This window comes from Phyllostomus hastatus, unplaced genomic scaffold (genome assembly GCF_019186645.2).
Source record: "Phyllostomus hastatus isolate PE091 unplaced genomic scaffold, TTU_PhHast_1.1 phas_contig_152, whole genome shotgun sequence".
Taxonomy (NCBI): domain Eukaryota; kingdom Metazoa; phylum Chordata; class Mammalia; order Chiroptera; family Phyllostomidae; genus Phyllostomus; species Phyllostomus hastatus.
The window spans coordinates 4,225,865-4,242,036 of record NW_025333622.1 but is presented as its reverse complement, the minus strand read 5'-3'; positions in this window follow the sequence as shown (position 1 = coordinate 4,242,036).

The window sequence follows — 16,172 nt, the reverse complement described above, 5'->3', positions numbered from 1 at the left end:
TAACTGATACGTAGGGCAGAAAACTGAAACTTGTAGACACAGATGACAGTATGGTGGTTACCAGAGGGAAAGGTGCTGGGTGAATGACAAAGGGTAAAGAGGGTCAAATACATGGTGCTGGAAGATGATTTGATTTTGGGTGGTAGGCACACAATGCAATGTACTGATCATGTATCATAGAAATGCAGCCTTGAAACCTCTATGACCCTATTGACCAATGTTGCCCCAATACATTTAATCAAAAATAATTATATCTAGTCAATTTTTAAAGGAAAACAAAAGCAAAATTAGAGAAATAGTATTTATGGAATTTGCTAACTGTAATAAGCTCTCCCTCTCATGGTATAGGACTATTTTTATTTTGTTGTTATTTTTAATTCCATATTGCTTTATTTTTGAAATGGTGACAATATGCATTTTACAAAAAAAAATTAAAAACTCCAAGGAGTTCTATTTTTTAAAGTTTAATGTATTAAGAATTAAGTGATACTAAAAAAATGTAATATAAAGAAATTTCCAAGTAAATCAGTGACAGAAAGTCATGTATATTTTTATAATAACTGAGTATGAAAATTTTAGGCACTTTATATTTTGATGCACATATCAGGAAAAGAACACCAACAAATATTGAAAATAAGATGATATAAGGGTATTTTTACATAAATAAGAAATTGATTACATGTTTAATTACTCCCTGTCTACCAGCTATGTGATAGATAGGTCCTAAAAATACAAAAAGAATAAGATATAAAATTAATCCATAGCAATCCTAGTTTAATAGGCCCATCTTCTTCTTCTAGACAGGAGTATGCAATTTATGGCAGGTCAATGCTCCTATGAAGGACAACTAGAAAGGCCAGATTAGCAAGAATAAGAAAAACTTAAAAGTCTGTTTGAAGTCATCAGAGGGCTGCTGAATCAACAAGAAGAGAAGGCACTTAGATTCCATAGAGGATAAAGCTATAGACAAACAGCTTTTTTCTTAGGATATTTGTCATATTGAGGTGTAGGGCAAAAATGTAATAAAAAAATCTATGTATTAGCTAGGCGAAGAAATTCTGCAGGATGACAGAAAACCATGAGAGCTGTCACAATTCCTGTGGGAGTATAGACACAACATTGAAAAATTGAGAGGGGAGTGGCACAGACCCTTTTGACAAGTAATAATTAATTTATAACATAGAACCAGTTATCCCCTCAACACAAATAAATTGTGAAGTTGTCAAGGATCCAAGTCTAAAAAGATGAATTCTAACTACCTTTGAAATGCAGATAAGGTTTCTGAACACAAAGTTTTGCTGAGGCAAGAGGGTGAGAGTTAAAGGGAGGATATTTCAGTAGGAAGTTCTGGAGGTATACACTGGAGGAGCTGAGTAACTAGAGGTAGACAGAAGCTAACTAAAATTTCTGTCCACCATACTCAGCTAGAAGCCTGGTGGGACTAGAGTTACCAGCCAGCCATCATTTCATCTGCCAAGCAGAACAAACAAATAAGTCTCCTTAAATGAAAATAACGTCAAGTGTCTCTAATGGCAACCTTCAACCTGTTTTCAACCACAATAATTTTGCAAACATATAATACCAGACCATTTAAGCCAGGGACACCAACCTTTTTTTCCTTAGATTGTCAAATCAACAAATGACAACAGCTAACATAATAATAGCTGTTGGTTTGAATAAATCAAAGTTATGTCTGTTTTTTGGTCACATCAGCCAAAATATACGTCTTGGTGTGCCATAGAATTTTAATAGTTTATGTGTGCCATGAGATGAAAAAAGTTGAAAATTGCTGCTCTGTAACATTTTTATAGGCAATGTTTGTCATTCAATTTAAAAAAAAATTACCAGGAATGCTAAAATACAGGACCAACTGCAATGGCTTTGGGAAAATAGAAGATAATTGATTTGTGACTTTTTACTCTATTCCATATGTAAATATCCCCACCATGAGTGATTTTGTAACAGTGGAAAATTTTAACAGCAGGGAATTACAACTCACCCCACCATTCTTTTGACATTACTTTCATAAATGCTGACTCTGACTGATATGTATCTTATAGATGAATATGTTTGTGTAAGAATCATAGGAACTAACTTTGGAAGATATAGACTCTGACCTTCAGTTATCCCATCTCCAGGAGACTTGTTGGCCTTCAACTGTGGAGTCAAGATGACACAATTTCAGGATGATGTGATGCTAGGATGATGCACACCGGACCATCACTTGCCTTATTGGAATGCACTGTGCCCATCTGCATGTAGACACCTTTTTCAGTGCTTGCCTTTTTTCTCTTTATTCTGTTCCCCTCTCCCTCCCTTTAAAACCTCTGCCTTCACTGAGATGGGCTTTAAGACATGAGCCCTCCATTTTCCAGATGGCTGACACCTGAAAATAAACCACTTTCCTTTACATGAGCACCTATCTCTTTTTAAAAATATTTTATTTATTTAATTTTAGACAGAAAGGAAAGGAGGGAAAAAGAGAAGAAACATCAATGTGTGGTTGCCTCTTGCACGCCCCCTACTGGCCCACAACCCAGGCATGTGCCTTACTGGGAATCGAACTGGCAACCCTTTGATCAATCCACTGAGCCACACCAGCCAGGGCAGTATCTGCCTCTTCAGTATTGGCTTTTATAGCAGCAGTCAGCCAGACATACATTTGCTTATAATTTCACACTACTCATGCAAACTTATTGAATACAGAGTTAGGAAGAGATGCTTACTGTCTGCTCTCCCAAGTGGGTGTAGGCCTGTTCTAGAACATCACTAAAATCCACATACAATAAAATGGTTATACTGCAGAAATAGATCTCAGCGCATCAAGACATTGGATCCTGCTGACAAAAAATTAAAATATAATGGCTAACCATTCAAGAAAATAGGACAATGGATAAAATGAATAAGATCAAAAGTTTACTAAAATCTTTAAACAGAATATTAATTCTTTAAGTGAATATTCTACATCAGAAAAACATAAAGAGCCCTGTAGGTGTGGCTCAGTTGGTTGAAGTGTCATTCCAACTGTGAAGAAAAAAAAAAACAGAAACAATTCTAAAAGGAGCAGGGGAGAGGAAAAGAAAATATTAATTTTCAAGGAGTAACAGAAATAATGACAAATGATTTTTCAACAAAAACAATGAAAGTCAGTCATGGAATATTATTTCCTAATGTATGGTTTAGTTTTTGCTTCTATCTTCATCCATTACTATGTTCTTATCTGCCATCTAAAAACTGGTGAAAAATAATATTTCAGTTAAGATCTCACTCTGGAGTATCATCTTGGTTGTTCCTAGAAACAATTCAATCTTGTTACCTCTGGTCCTAAACCAAGTTATCCATTCTCCCAATTTCCTCATATTCTTGAAATCCAACACAGCAATGAGTTGCTAGGGATGCTCTTGGATTCTGAATAAATGTCCAGTGTCTATGAAGCCTGGCTTTTTAACTCTTGATGAGATTCTTAGGTTCCAGTTTTCCTCATTATGTAGGCTAACCATGCTCTATCCTTCCCTGTCACAATCTTGTTAACTATGTGTGAGACTATAAAATATATAGCTCTCTCTACCACTAGAATATAAGCCTGTGTAAACTTGAGGTTTATTGCTGCTGTGATTAACATTATATACCTAGAACTTGGCACAGTGCCTGTTACATTATTGGTTCTCAGTACTCATTTAAGGGATGCTTTAATAAATACTTCTTTGCTTCTACATGTATTCTTACAACTCTGGTCACCTAAATTAATCTGGATCACAAGGAAGGAAAAAACTAACCATGTATTAGTTGCCTGTAGTTGCCTCCAAATATCATTCACCACCAGGTATTTTTCCTTACTATTTCCTCTCTTTGAAATGTCTCCCATACATGTTTTCATTTGGCCTAGACTTGTTCATTCTCTAAACATAATTCAGGTTGTACTATCTCCCTGATGCATGCACCAGCTCTGTAAGTCTGGGGTAAGTGGTTCTTTTTTCTTTCTTTTTTTTTAAAGATTTTATTTATTTATTTTTAGACAGAGGAGAAGGGAAGGAGAAAGAGAAGGAGAGAAGCATCAGTGTGTGGTTGCCTCTTGCACACCACCTACTGGGAACCTGGCCTGCAACACAGGTATGTGCACCAACTGGGAATTGAACTGGTGACTCTTTGGTTCACAGGCCAATGCTAAATCCACTGAGCCATGCTAGCCAGGGCTCTTTTTTCAATCTTATAAACATTTTCATGATGACAAGTGTCAGCCCATCTCCTCTCTGTCTTAAACCATTGCCTATATGATTGTAAGTTTATTATGGTAGAAACCATTTTAATTATGTGAAGGGTAAATAATTCATAGCCAATAGATATTTGTTGAATAATAAAGGTAATTGTCAAATTCTGGCTTTAAGTCAGAGTATCTCTTTTCAAAGTTCTTTTCACTGAACAACACAGGCTAAGTGTTTCAAAAATCAAATGTCTCCAAAAATGTTATATTTTAACATTTATATTACTATTTCAATGATTGATTTAGTGGGTTTATTAATTTATTTATTCAACATCACATTATTGAGCTATTGAATATTTATTAAACATCAAACTCTAGACCCTAAAAGGCATAGGTCCTGAGGGGGGCAAAATTGAAGACAGATATGCCTACTTATCATATAAGAGGTGCTGACCTATAAAGAAATATAATAAGGTATAGTAACAGAAGAATGTGTCAGTTAGAACGCTAACACTGATGAAGAATACTCAGTTTCTCTGAGAAGGAGAGTTAAACAGAGGCTTTTAGGGAGCAGTAAAGATAAATTTGAGTGTCAAGAATTTGTTGTTTTCCAAATAAGAAAGAGAATGAAATTATATGCATAGAAATTATATGCCTAAAGTAATGGAAAGAAAAAATACAAAATTTAGAAAATTATGATGATTTCAATATTGAATATTACATGTAATATGTGAATATGTAGCAAAGCTAAGAAGAGGCTACTCTTGGGGTCATGTGTTGCGTCATGTTAAGAGTTTTTACTAGCTTCACAGGCAATAAGAAACCTTGGATAGGTTTTAAGTTAGTGATATCATTGATGCAGAAAGAACACTGTGAACAATTTATATGCTTTGGACAGCAAAAACTAAATGAAAAGAATTGAGAAGCACCTCTAAGGGCAATGGATGAAAGAACTGAAGCAAGTGCAGTGAGTATGGAAAGAATGATTTGGATTTGGGGGGAGGGGGAATAGGTAACAGAATTAAGCAAAGTAGCATTATGCTAAGTGAAATAAGACAGGCGGTGAAAGGCAAATACCATATGATCTCACCTATAAGTGTAACCTAATCAACAAAATAAACAGGCAAGCAAAATATAACCAGAGACATTGAAATAAAGAACAAACTGACAGTAACCACAGAATAATGGGGGAAAGAAGGGGAAAGATTGCCAAAGAACATGTATAAAGGTTCTATGGACAAAACCAGAGGGAGGGTAGCATTGAGAGTGGGAAGTGGGGGTGGGTGAGGTTGGGGACAGTGGTGAGAGGAAAATGGAGACAGCTGTACTTGAACAACGATAAAAAAAAGGAATTAAGCAAGGTAGAGTTGCCTATTACATACCAGTAGCAGGAATACATAAGTGTGGATAACAACTGATTTCTAATTTAGACCACTAACATCACAGTGATAGCATTTAACAGCAATAGGTATATCAAGACATGAAATATACAAGTCATTTTTATGTAAAGATATGTTAGGTTTAATGAGTGAACAACTATTATAATATAATAAGCGTTGTAGGTAAGTAGAGTTGTGATTTTTCCTGTTGTTTTTAAAAAATGTTAAAGAGAAAATAAAAATGAAAGTGATTCATTGTTAGATTCTAACAATGCCACCACTGTTCTTCTTGGGATACAAGTAGAAATGTATGGCTTGGCAAAGGTATCCTGGCAAAAAGAGTAAGTGCGGCCAAAGAGCCAATATTCACATACTTGTGGTTGTAGGTATCTGTTTTTGTATTTCCATTTTGAATTTTCCTATATGAAATTCACTGAAGAGATATTTCACATGAAAATAGTTGTATTTGCCATAAAATAGCCCCAGAAAAAAAAGGGCAAATAGTAACTTCACAGAAATATTAGTTTGTTTTCCGTAAGGGGTAATAAAATGGCTCTTTGCATCTGAAGATGAGATTCTTCATCTTTCTTCCATCTTTCTGCCCTCCTTTCCTCCCTTTCTCCCTCTCATCAACTCTCCCTCACCCTCTCTTTTTTTCCTTCTTTCTTAAGGTTTTATATGTATTTTTATTGTGTTTTACATTAAATTTAATAAGTAAGCTGATAACTACAAATGAAATTAGAAGCCAACCAAGTTAATATTATTGATGAGCTTTGATCAATAATAATACCAAACACTGTTAAAGAATTTAATATCATAAGCTCTTATTCTTTAAGTATGGATGCAAATTTTCCTTGCATGCAGGTTGCTAAGCAACAGCCTAAAAATATTTTTGTTGACTATAAATACAATTCTGTGTGTTACCAAAGACATAGGTATTTTTCTAATCATTTTTATCTATCATATCATATTATTGAGCTGTGTACTTAAAATGGTGATGATCTGTATAAATGAAAATGCTGTGTATAATATGCAAACTCTTCACATATATATAGTTCCAATTTTTCCAGTCAAAAACTATTATGCCAGAACAATTATAGTTAAAAGTAAAAATATGGAATATATAATAAACTTGGAATAGCATTAATAAAATATATTAATGTATGTAGAAAATAATCAGAAATAAATATTGAATCAATTTTCACACCACAGGTTAGTGTAGGAATTATAGTAGTGTTTAATTTGTTCACAAATTAGAAAATACTGCATACTGTTTGTACTCATTCTGAAATACTTTATTTCATGATTTACTGTGATTAATACATTAATAACTATATCATAATACTGATATGTGAATTATATAGGGTAAAGTCCAAACCCATAAGAGAAAAATGCACACATTTTTCCCAGAGAGATGAAAAAAGAGAGTGAAAGCTGTTTGCTACATGATGAGATGTAAGATCACCAGATCGAAAGTTCAAGGTCACACATCACAGCAGTGGGATCCGTGGAGATTATGTAAAAGGTAAATTCACAACTCTAGAGAGGAACTGTACTTGATGCTCTTGTTCCTTCACAGGATTAAAAAAAAAGACTCACACATTTTTTCCCTATAATTTGATATCTTGATAGATAGAACTCTAGCTTAAGGAAACATGAAAAATAAAGAAATAAATTCATTTTTATTTTCACTCACTTTCTGAAGTTTAAGTAAAAAAATCTGGCTTAGGGGTTTAGTGGTACATGTTTCTTAACCAAGGTAGACATTTCTTCTCATTCCAAAGTTTGAATATAATATACTATTATTCTGACAGGTTCGTTGAAAGAATGAGTCCAGAAGTTATGTTAAATCACAGGTTCAAGTTCATTTAAGTATTATAGTAAGTAACATTTCCAAGATTTTTCTGATGCCTAGTAATGTTTTGAGCAGAATAAAAAATATAGTGGTTTATCACTTTTTTAGGCAAGTAACATTGTGTGTAACATAATGGTTAAATAGATACACACACACACAATCCACCCTCATTAAATCATTTTTAAAAATTCCATGCCTACACTACTTAAGTGGAATATCTAGTATATAAATTACAAGAGATAATAGTATAGAAAATGTGTAACAAAATATACCTTTCCAGCCTTATTTTGTATTAATTTTTTATTTAAAATACATGTTTTATTAGTTCTTTGTTTTTTAATTTTATACAAATTATGGATTATATGATGTAATTCTAAGCTATTCTGTTTCTACTTACATATTCTTTGATGGTATCTCATCAGTAAAGCATGGAACTGGAGTTCTAGGTGATACTGCCTGGGTAGGAATTTGTGATTTCCAGCCTGTGTGCACTGTTTTTACCTCTCTGCTTCTTTTACCTCACCTGATAGTAGGTATAATTACATATTTTATAAGATTATAATAATTATTGGATATAGTAACCTATGCAAAAGGACAGAGAACCATAACAGTTATACAATAAATGTGAGTTATTATTTAAATTATTACCCACAATAGTAGACATTGTTAATCATGCTTACTTATTTGGAATCAAAACTTTGGAACAGTAAAAGAAGCTGTGTCAGTGAGCATGAGTGCACAGCACTGGACACAAACAACAGAGACATTTCAGTATTTCACCTAACAACGAATCCTGATCGTAAGTACTTCCAGTTTGGGGCAATAACTCATTGGTTAATAATAAGGCTCTTATGTCGTTCTAATAAATTGTGTTTTTTGTTTTTAGGTTTGTCACCTCATGGTCTAAAGGAAGCTACCAAATCTCTATCACATCTTAAAAAAATACATTTAAAACAAGAAAAAAATATCTTTCTCTCTCTCTTATTTTGCAAATGAGATTTCTTAAAATTCTGCTCATTATACTTTTTATGACTCATGAATCAGAATTAAGTCACACTCTCACTCCTAACCAGCAAACTAGTAAAGGATATGAAATCATCATGTTTTATTTAGACCAATGACAACTAATAACTGGGATAAGAGAAGAGGCTTGTATTTAACTCAGCACACTGTGGCTCAAACAAAATTTGGGCTTAATGAACTAAAGAAGGGAAATTGCTTGCCAATAAATAGTGCCTGACAGCAACAATGCATAATTCACTGCTGTGATTTAACTGGCACTTGTCGGACAGGAAGAGGGTAGAGGAACAGTTATCATTTAGCAATGAGCATGTTCTATAGGAGAGTTAAATGCTAATTATTTGGTCAATCTAATATCAACTCTAGTTCTGTGTAACTTTAATTTGTAGATTGTCATGATTGAATACTTTTATTTTATATATAATTTTAATTTCACATTAATTCTAATCAATGTGGAAATATAGTTTCTAATAGCTAATTGCCATTTTAAATAAATAAAGGGCTATAGATTTTACAATAAAATAGAGACTAAAAGATCCATAAAATTAAAAAAAATTCAGGGTGCTGTATATGTTTAACATGGAGAAAAAAGCTTAATCATTCAGAACTGAATATGCACATTTCTAAAACAATGTTAATAATGCTAATTATATGTATGATACTGAATAAAATCTTTACGAGTTTTTTGCTGACAGGTCAAATTCATCACTGTGATCATGTTTAAAACACCCAAAGATGTTGACTAGGTTATACTAACATGTAATACAGTAGAGAAGCACAGAGGCACATGCCTAAATGCAAGCTCTTCTTTTTGCTAAAATAGAATTCTTAATGCAGTAGAACCACAGATGACTGCAAAAGTAAATTTTACATTTCTGCTTAGATATTAAAAAGTTTGCATGAAATGAAGTTCCTTTACTTATTCATATCAATTTGTAAAGGTAGGCAATTCAGTTTGCTACACAAAATATTTCCTTATGAAGCATAACCAAATCTAATTCACTAGTAAAATCAATTTAAATTAAAATCAAAGACTAGTCTTTATATCACCCTTTTCTTGTAACATAATGATGAAAAATGAACACATACCTATAGTGAACACTTATTCTGATTAGCTTCATTTTTATTTGATAGAAATTATCTTCTACAGAAAAGATAAAGCATATAGAAAGGTCACATTACTTACTTCTTGTACTTATTAAAGCTATACTAGAGAAAAAAAGACTTCAGATTTTTCAGAATCATAGAGGATGGAACTGCATAACGATATTCTTTAAAATTGAGCTTGAGATATATAAAAAAACATTCCAGTTCAAACAGAATCATCCTATACAACTGTTGAAAGTTACTAAAATTGCCTCTTTAGTGATGATTATATAAAATTTGATACACAGTGGAAACTGATTAAAAATTATATAATTTGATGATTTTAAGCAGGAAATGATCTGTACTCATTTATAATTGTAAAAAAAATTAATCACTTTGCTTCTTGTTAAGAACAAAGCATATGAGAACTGCAGCATAGTCTAGGATACCAGATGGGTGGTTTTAGAATTATCCAATAAAAACATGGTGGTTTCTTGCCTTATGATATCAGTGAAATTGCTAAAATGATGGTGATTTTCTTATTGTATTTGGAAGTTCAAAGCAATCAAATTTGCAGATATATTGAATGTGCAATAAAATAAAAGGGATAAGTAAAAGATGTCTCCAAATGTTTAGCCTGAGCAACAGGAAATGTGGGAGAAAGAGCATCTGGGGCTAGGGATATAGCTCACAGTTGTCTAGTAGTAGAGCTAGTAATGTTCAAAGGAGAATTCTAGTTAGGATATATAAATTGTGAAGTCATCACTTTACAAATGGTAACTATTGTCATAGTTATATCCCTGTTTGTAATATCTGATTAATTCTGAATTTTTATTCTTTATAGATACTTGAGAGTATGGACTCATATATATTCATTTCATACCCTGGATCATAATTCAATATGATTTTAGGTATTTATTTTGTTGTTCAAATTCTTTCAGTTTTGGCCATTGTAAATTCTGTCCTTTGGCTCCTGGGCCTTTTTGAAATAGTTCCTTCTTGGTTTTTCTTTTTTCTCCTCTCCTCTCTTCTCTTCCCCTCCCCTCCCCTCCCTGTCTACCCCTTCCCTGCCCTCCCCTCCTCTCTGCTCCCCTGTCCTCTCCTTTTCTCTGCTTTTCTTTTCTTTCCCTTTCTGTTCTGTTCTCTCTTTTTCTTTGTGTTCATTTCCTTACTTTTTGGCACTGATGTTCTTTAGACTCATCTTGCTTATTTCCTTCCTTAGTGCTAGAATCAGCTATTTTCTGAAAAATCACTGCTTTCCTTTATTGGAAAATTCAGTTAGGAACTAAGATCTGGGTGCTAGGTGTGGTCATTGCTACTGGTATATCATTAGTACTAGATCATTCCAGCTGAAAGAGGAAGGAAGTACATGAATGCATACTAACCTGGGTAAGTGGGCATGCACACATGTTACTACATGCACTGACTTTATGCTAAACAAAAATTTATGCTAACGTTGTCAATACTAATCTATCACCATATGGATAATTGTAGCCTCCCACATATTCTTATCTGTAAACTTCATCTCCAACTTTGAGAAACTTGACTTCTATCATCACCATTTATGTATTTAAGTATAATATGTATATCAGTTTATAATTATTAACTTCAGATCACTGTGTGAAACAAGTTTATCAACCAGAGTATATTTGTGTATTTATTTTTTAGGTATTTTTTTGTTTGCAAAAAAATAAAATCTACTTTTATTTCACTGACATAGATAACTTTATGACATAAAGTCATAAAGCATGGGAGAAAAAGTATCTGGGGTAGGGCAATCCTGTCAAAGGTGTCTACTAGTGAAGAAATTGTGCATGTCATCTGTATATCACCTACTCACCATCCTCCCCTCCTCTGCCCACAAACCTGGTGACTCATGATCTTTTTACCATGTTTGTAGTTTTGCCTTTTCCAAAAGGTACATAATTAAAATCAGAGTATTTAGTCTTTTCTCATGCATTTTAACTTCACAATATGAGTTTACTATTTATGCATGTCATTTTGTGGATTGATAGTTTATTTTTATTGCTGAATAATATTCTATTTTATGGTAATGTCACAGTTTATCCATTCACTTATTGAAAGACATGTTGATCACTTCCTATTTTTGGCAATTATGTATAAAATTGCTATAAAAGTCCTGTGCAGTTCTTTTTGTTAAAATTAAATTCCCTAAAATAGTTATGTAAATAACTAAAGTGCGATTGCTAGATCATATGGCAGTATTATGTATGAGGGGGGACCTCCAAGAAGTGGAATTATCTTCTGGAGAGCTGGTCCCATATAGTACAGAGTTCCCTTGCCAGGTGAGTGTTCTAGGAACCCATGTGTACCAGTGTACTAGTTGGTGTTGTTATGAGAGGCTGCATTGGTTTTCAGTATTTTTTTCTGAAGACTCTTTCAATGCATTTGCCCATTTCATGATGGGTGATTTACGAGCTCACCCGTCCACACTACACTGAGTGTTTAGCAATCTTTGACCAAAAACAGCATGACCCCCATGCCCCACCTTTCCTATTCACCCAGTCGGCTTGCACCAAGAAACTTTTCTTTGTTTCTCTGGATGAAAAAAGTTCTCAAAGGGAAATGTTTTGCAGATGTGGAAGAGGTGAAACAAAAAGTGGCAGAAGTGCTAAAAGACATCAAAACTGATGAGTTCAAAAACTGTTTTGACCAGTGGAAAAATGTCTTGATGGCTGTATTGCATCAAATGGAGAGTACTTTGAAGGTGACTGAAGTTTAAACATGTAAGAATACATACACAATTTTTTATAAATAAAATATTGGTTTGGGAGGTCCCCCATCATATATCTTTACAAGAAGCTACCAGAATCTTTCTCAAAGCATCTGTATCTTTTGGCATGCCAACCAGCAATAAATGACAATTCCTGTTGTTCTGAATTCTTGCTAGCAGTTGGTATTATCAGGTTTTATTTTTTTCTGGACTTCAGCCTTTGCAGTAGGTGTGTAGTGGTATTTCTGTATTTTTTTAATTTGAAAATTTTAATAAAAAGTATGTTGACTGGTATTTCATATGTTTATTTGCCATTTGTATTATTTCCTTTGGTGTGATATATATTCTAATATTTTTCTCTCTTTTAAAATGGGTGGCATGACAGCTTTGCATATATGTGTGGGCTATCTGAGAAAAAATATCTCTTCAGGTCTTCTACCTATTTTTTTTTTAATTGAATTGCTTGTTTTGTGTTGAGTTATATGAGTTCTTCACACATTTTGAGTATTAATCCCTTGTCAAAGCTGTTGTTTATAAGTATGCTCTCTCATTTGATTGCTTGCCTTTTTGTTTCATGGTGGTTTCTTTTGCTGTGAAGAAATATTTTAGTTTGAAATAGTTCCATTCATTTGTTTTGGCCTTTACTCCCATTGCTTTTGGCATCAAATTTATGAAATCCTCTCTAAGGTCAATGTCCATAAATTTAGTACCTATATTTTCTACTTAAAAAATTTTTGTTTCAGGTCTATACAGATGATACATAATAGAATTGTACACTTTAAACTTATATGATTTTATTAATCAATGTCACCCCCAATAAATTTAATTAAAAAGAATAAAAAAAAAATAAGAAAATATTTACAAGTACAAAAAGGTATTTGTATTATCAGGAATAAACTTTTTCTTTCCAAATAAATAAATAAATAGATAAATATAAATTATGAGGTGTTAGAGCTGTTATGTAAATAGTTTTTTTTAATATTTTATATTTGTTCTATTTCTAATGTGTTATATGGCCTCTGACATTCTGAATTAAATATCATAAACTTGGGTAATTTGAGTCAGTTTTGCTGAAAAGATATCTGTGTAAATACATTAGCTAAATATGCATCTGTATCTCAACTTATTTTTAATTGTATTTATTAGAGTTTTAGATTTATAAACAATTTTTATGACTTTTTAGTTTTAAAAAATATACATGGCACAATACTGGGTTGTTGTTTTCTTATTTTTGTGTTTTAAGTGTTCTTTTTACATTTGGAAGAACAATCCTTTATCAAATTATGTAGAAAATATGTTATTCCAATCTGTGGCTTGTAAGTTTTTTTCTTAACATTGTCTTTTACACAGAAGAGGTTGAAATGTGGGAATCACAAACCTTCTTTCACTTTATCCAGCCTGTCCCTTTCTGGCTGTGTTTCTGTTGGTCTCGCATTCCTAGAAACCTTGTAGTCCTCCCATGTAATTTAGAAGGGGCTGTGCCATTACAAACGAGTCCTCTACATATGTTTCCTGGACAAACCCATTTCTAATCCTGGCTTCTGTTAAGAGGGTGAATTATATCCATGCATTACATACCTAATATTTTCAGTAAAATGTTTTCCATCCACATCATTGATTCATTTTTTCAGAGCATGCTTGGTCAAGGGTGGATTTCCTAATTTTAGCTTCCTTTGAAATCTGAATAGACTGACAGTTTCCCAAATCATCAAATGCTGTTCATTTTTGCTTAGCAATTTCTTCTTTAAATTATCTCTTTCCTTTCACATTTTACTGTAAACAAAGGGAGAAACTAGCCTGCAGCTTCAACATTTTGCCTGAAAATCTCCTCAGCAAATTTCATCCATCACAAATTCTGATTTTCCATCAACTGTAGTATAAATTCAACCTAGGTTAATGGTGTTTTATAACAAGAACTGCAATTCCTCCAGTCTCCAATGTGTTCCTCATTTCCTTCTGAACTCTCACTAATCACCTTTATATTCATATTTCTACCAACCACTTCTTCAGGACAATCCAAGGGTTTTCTATTGTGTGCATCTAACTTCTTTCAGCCTCTACTTATTATTCAAATTCAAAGCTACTTCCAGCTTTGTAATATTTGTTACAGCAGCACTTTACTTTTCAATACCAGAATTTGTATTAGTTTCCTAGGGCAGCCATAACAAATTACCACAGACTTGGTGGCTTGGTACAACAAAAGGTATCTCCTGATTACTTCTGGACGCTATGTGGGACAATCTCTCTCTCTCCTAGATTCTGGTAGCTATCAGCAGGTCCTATTTTTCCTTGGCTTGTGTGTACACCACTTTAGTCTCTGCCTCCTTTTACTTATACCAACACACATAATTGCATATAGATCACACACTTAATCCAGGGATCCCATCTCAAAAGCTTTTTAAATTTTTTATTGAATTTATTGGGTGACATTAGTCAACAAAATTACACAGGTTTCTGGTAAACAACACAACACATCATCTGTACATTGTATTGTTTGCTCACCACCTAATGTCAATTCTCCTTCCGTCACCATTCATCCCCCCTTTACCCTCTTCTACTTCATCCCAATCCCCTTTCCCTCTGGCAATCAACATACTGTTGTCTGTATCTATGACTTTTTCTTTTTCAAAGATATATTGTATTCATTATGCTATTACAGTTGTCCCATTTTCCCCTTCACTCTCCTCCACCCTGCAAACAGCCTCCCACCCACATTTCCCCACTTTAGTTTATGTCCATGGGTCTTACATATGAGTTCTTTGGCTTCTACATTTCCTACACTATTCTTACCCTCACCCAGTCTATCTCCTACCTACCATCTATGCTACTTATTCTCTGTACCTTTTCCCCCTTCTTTGCCTCTCCCACTCCCCTGTTGATAACCCTCCATGTGATCTCCATTTCTGTGGTTCTTGTTCCTGTTCTAGTTGTTTGCTTAGTTTGTTTTTGTTTATGTTTTAGATGTTGTTGTTAATAACTGAGTTTGCTGTCATTTTGCTGTTCTTATTTTTATTTTCTTTTTCTTAGATAAATTCCTTTAACATTTCATATAATAAGGGCTTGGTGATGATGAACTCCTTTAACTTGACCTTATCTGAGAAGCACTTTATCTGCTCTTCCATTCTAAATGAAAGCTTTGCTGAATAGAGCAATCTTGGATGTAGGTCCTTGCCTTTCATGACTTGGAATACTTCTTTCTAGCCCTTTTGTGCCTATAAGGCCTCTTTTGAGAAATCAGCTGACAGTCTGATGGGAACTCCTTTGTAGGTAACTGTCTCCTTTTCTCTTGCTGCTTCTAAGATTATCTCCTTCATTTTAATCTTGGATAATGTGATTATGATGTGCCTTGGTGTGTTCTTCCTTGGGTCCAACTTCTTTGGGAGTCTCTGAGCTTCTTGGACTTCCTGAAAGTCTATTTCCTTTGCTAGATTGGGGAAGTTCTCCTTCATTATTTGTTCACATCAGTTTTCAATTTCTTGCTCTTCCTATTCTCCTTCTGGTACCCTTATAATTTGGATGTTGGAACATTTAAAAATGTCCTGGAGGTTCCTAAGCTTTTCCTCATTTTTTTGAATACTTGTTTCTTCATTCTTTTCTGATTGAATGTTTTTTTTCTTCCTTCTGGTCCACACAGTTGATTTGAGTTCTAGTTTCCTTCCTATCACTATTGGTTCCCTGTACATTTTCCTTTATTTCCCTTAGCATAACCTTCATTTTTTCATCTCATTTGCAACCAAATTCAACCAAATCTGTGAGCATCCTGATCACCAGTGTTTTGAACTGTGCATCTCTTGGCTATCTCTTCGTTGCTTAGTTGTATTTTTTCTGGAGCTTTGATCTTTTCTTTCATTTGGGCCATTTTTTTTTGTCTTGACACACCTGTTACATAGTAAGGAA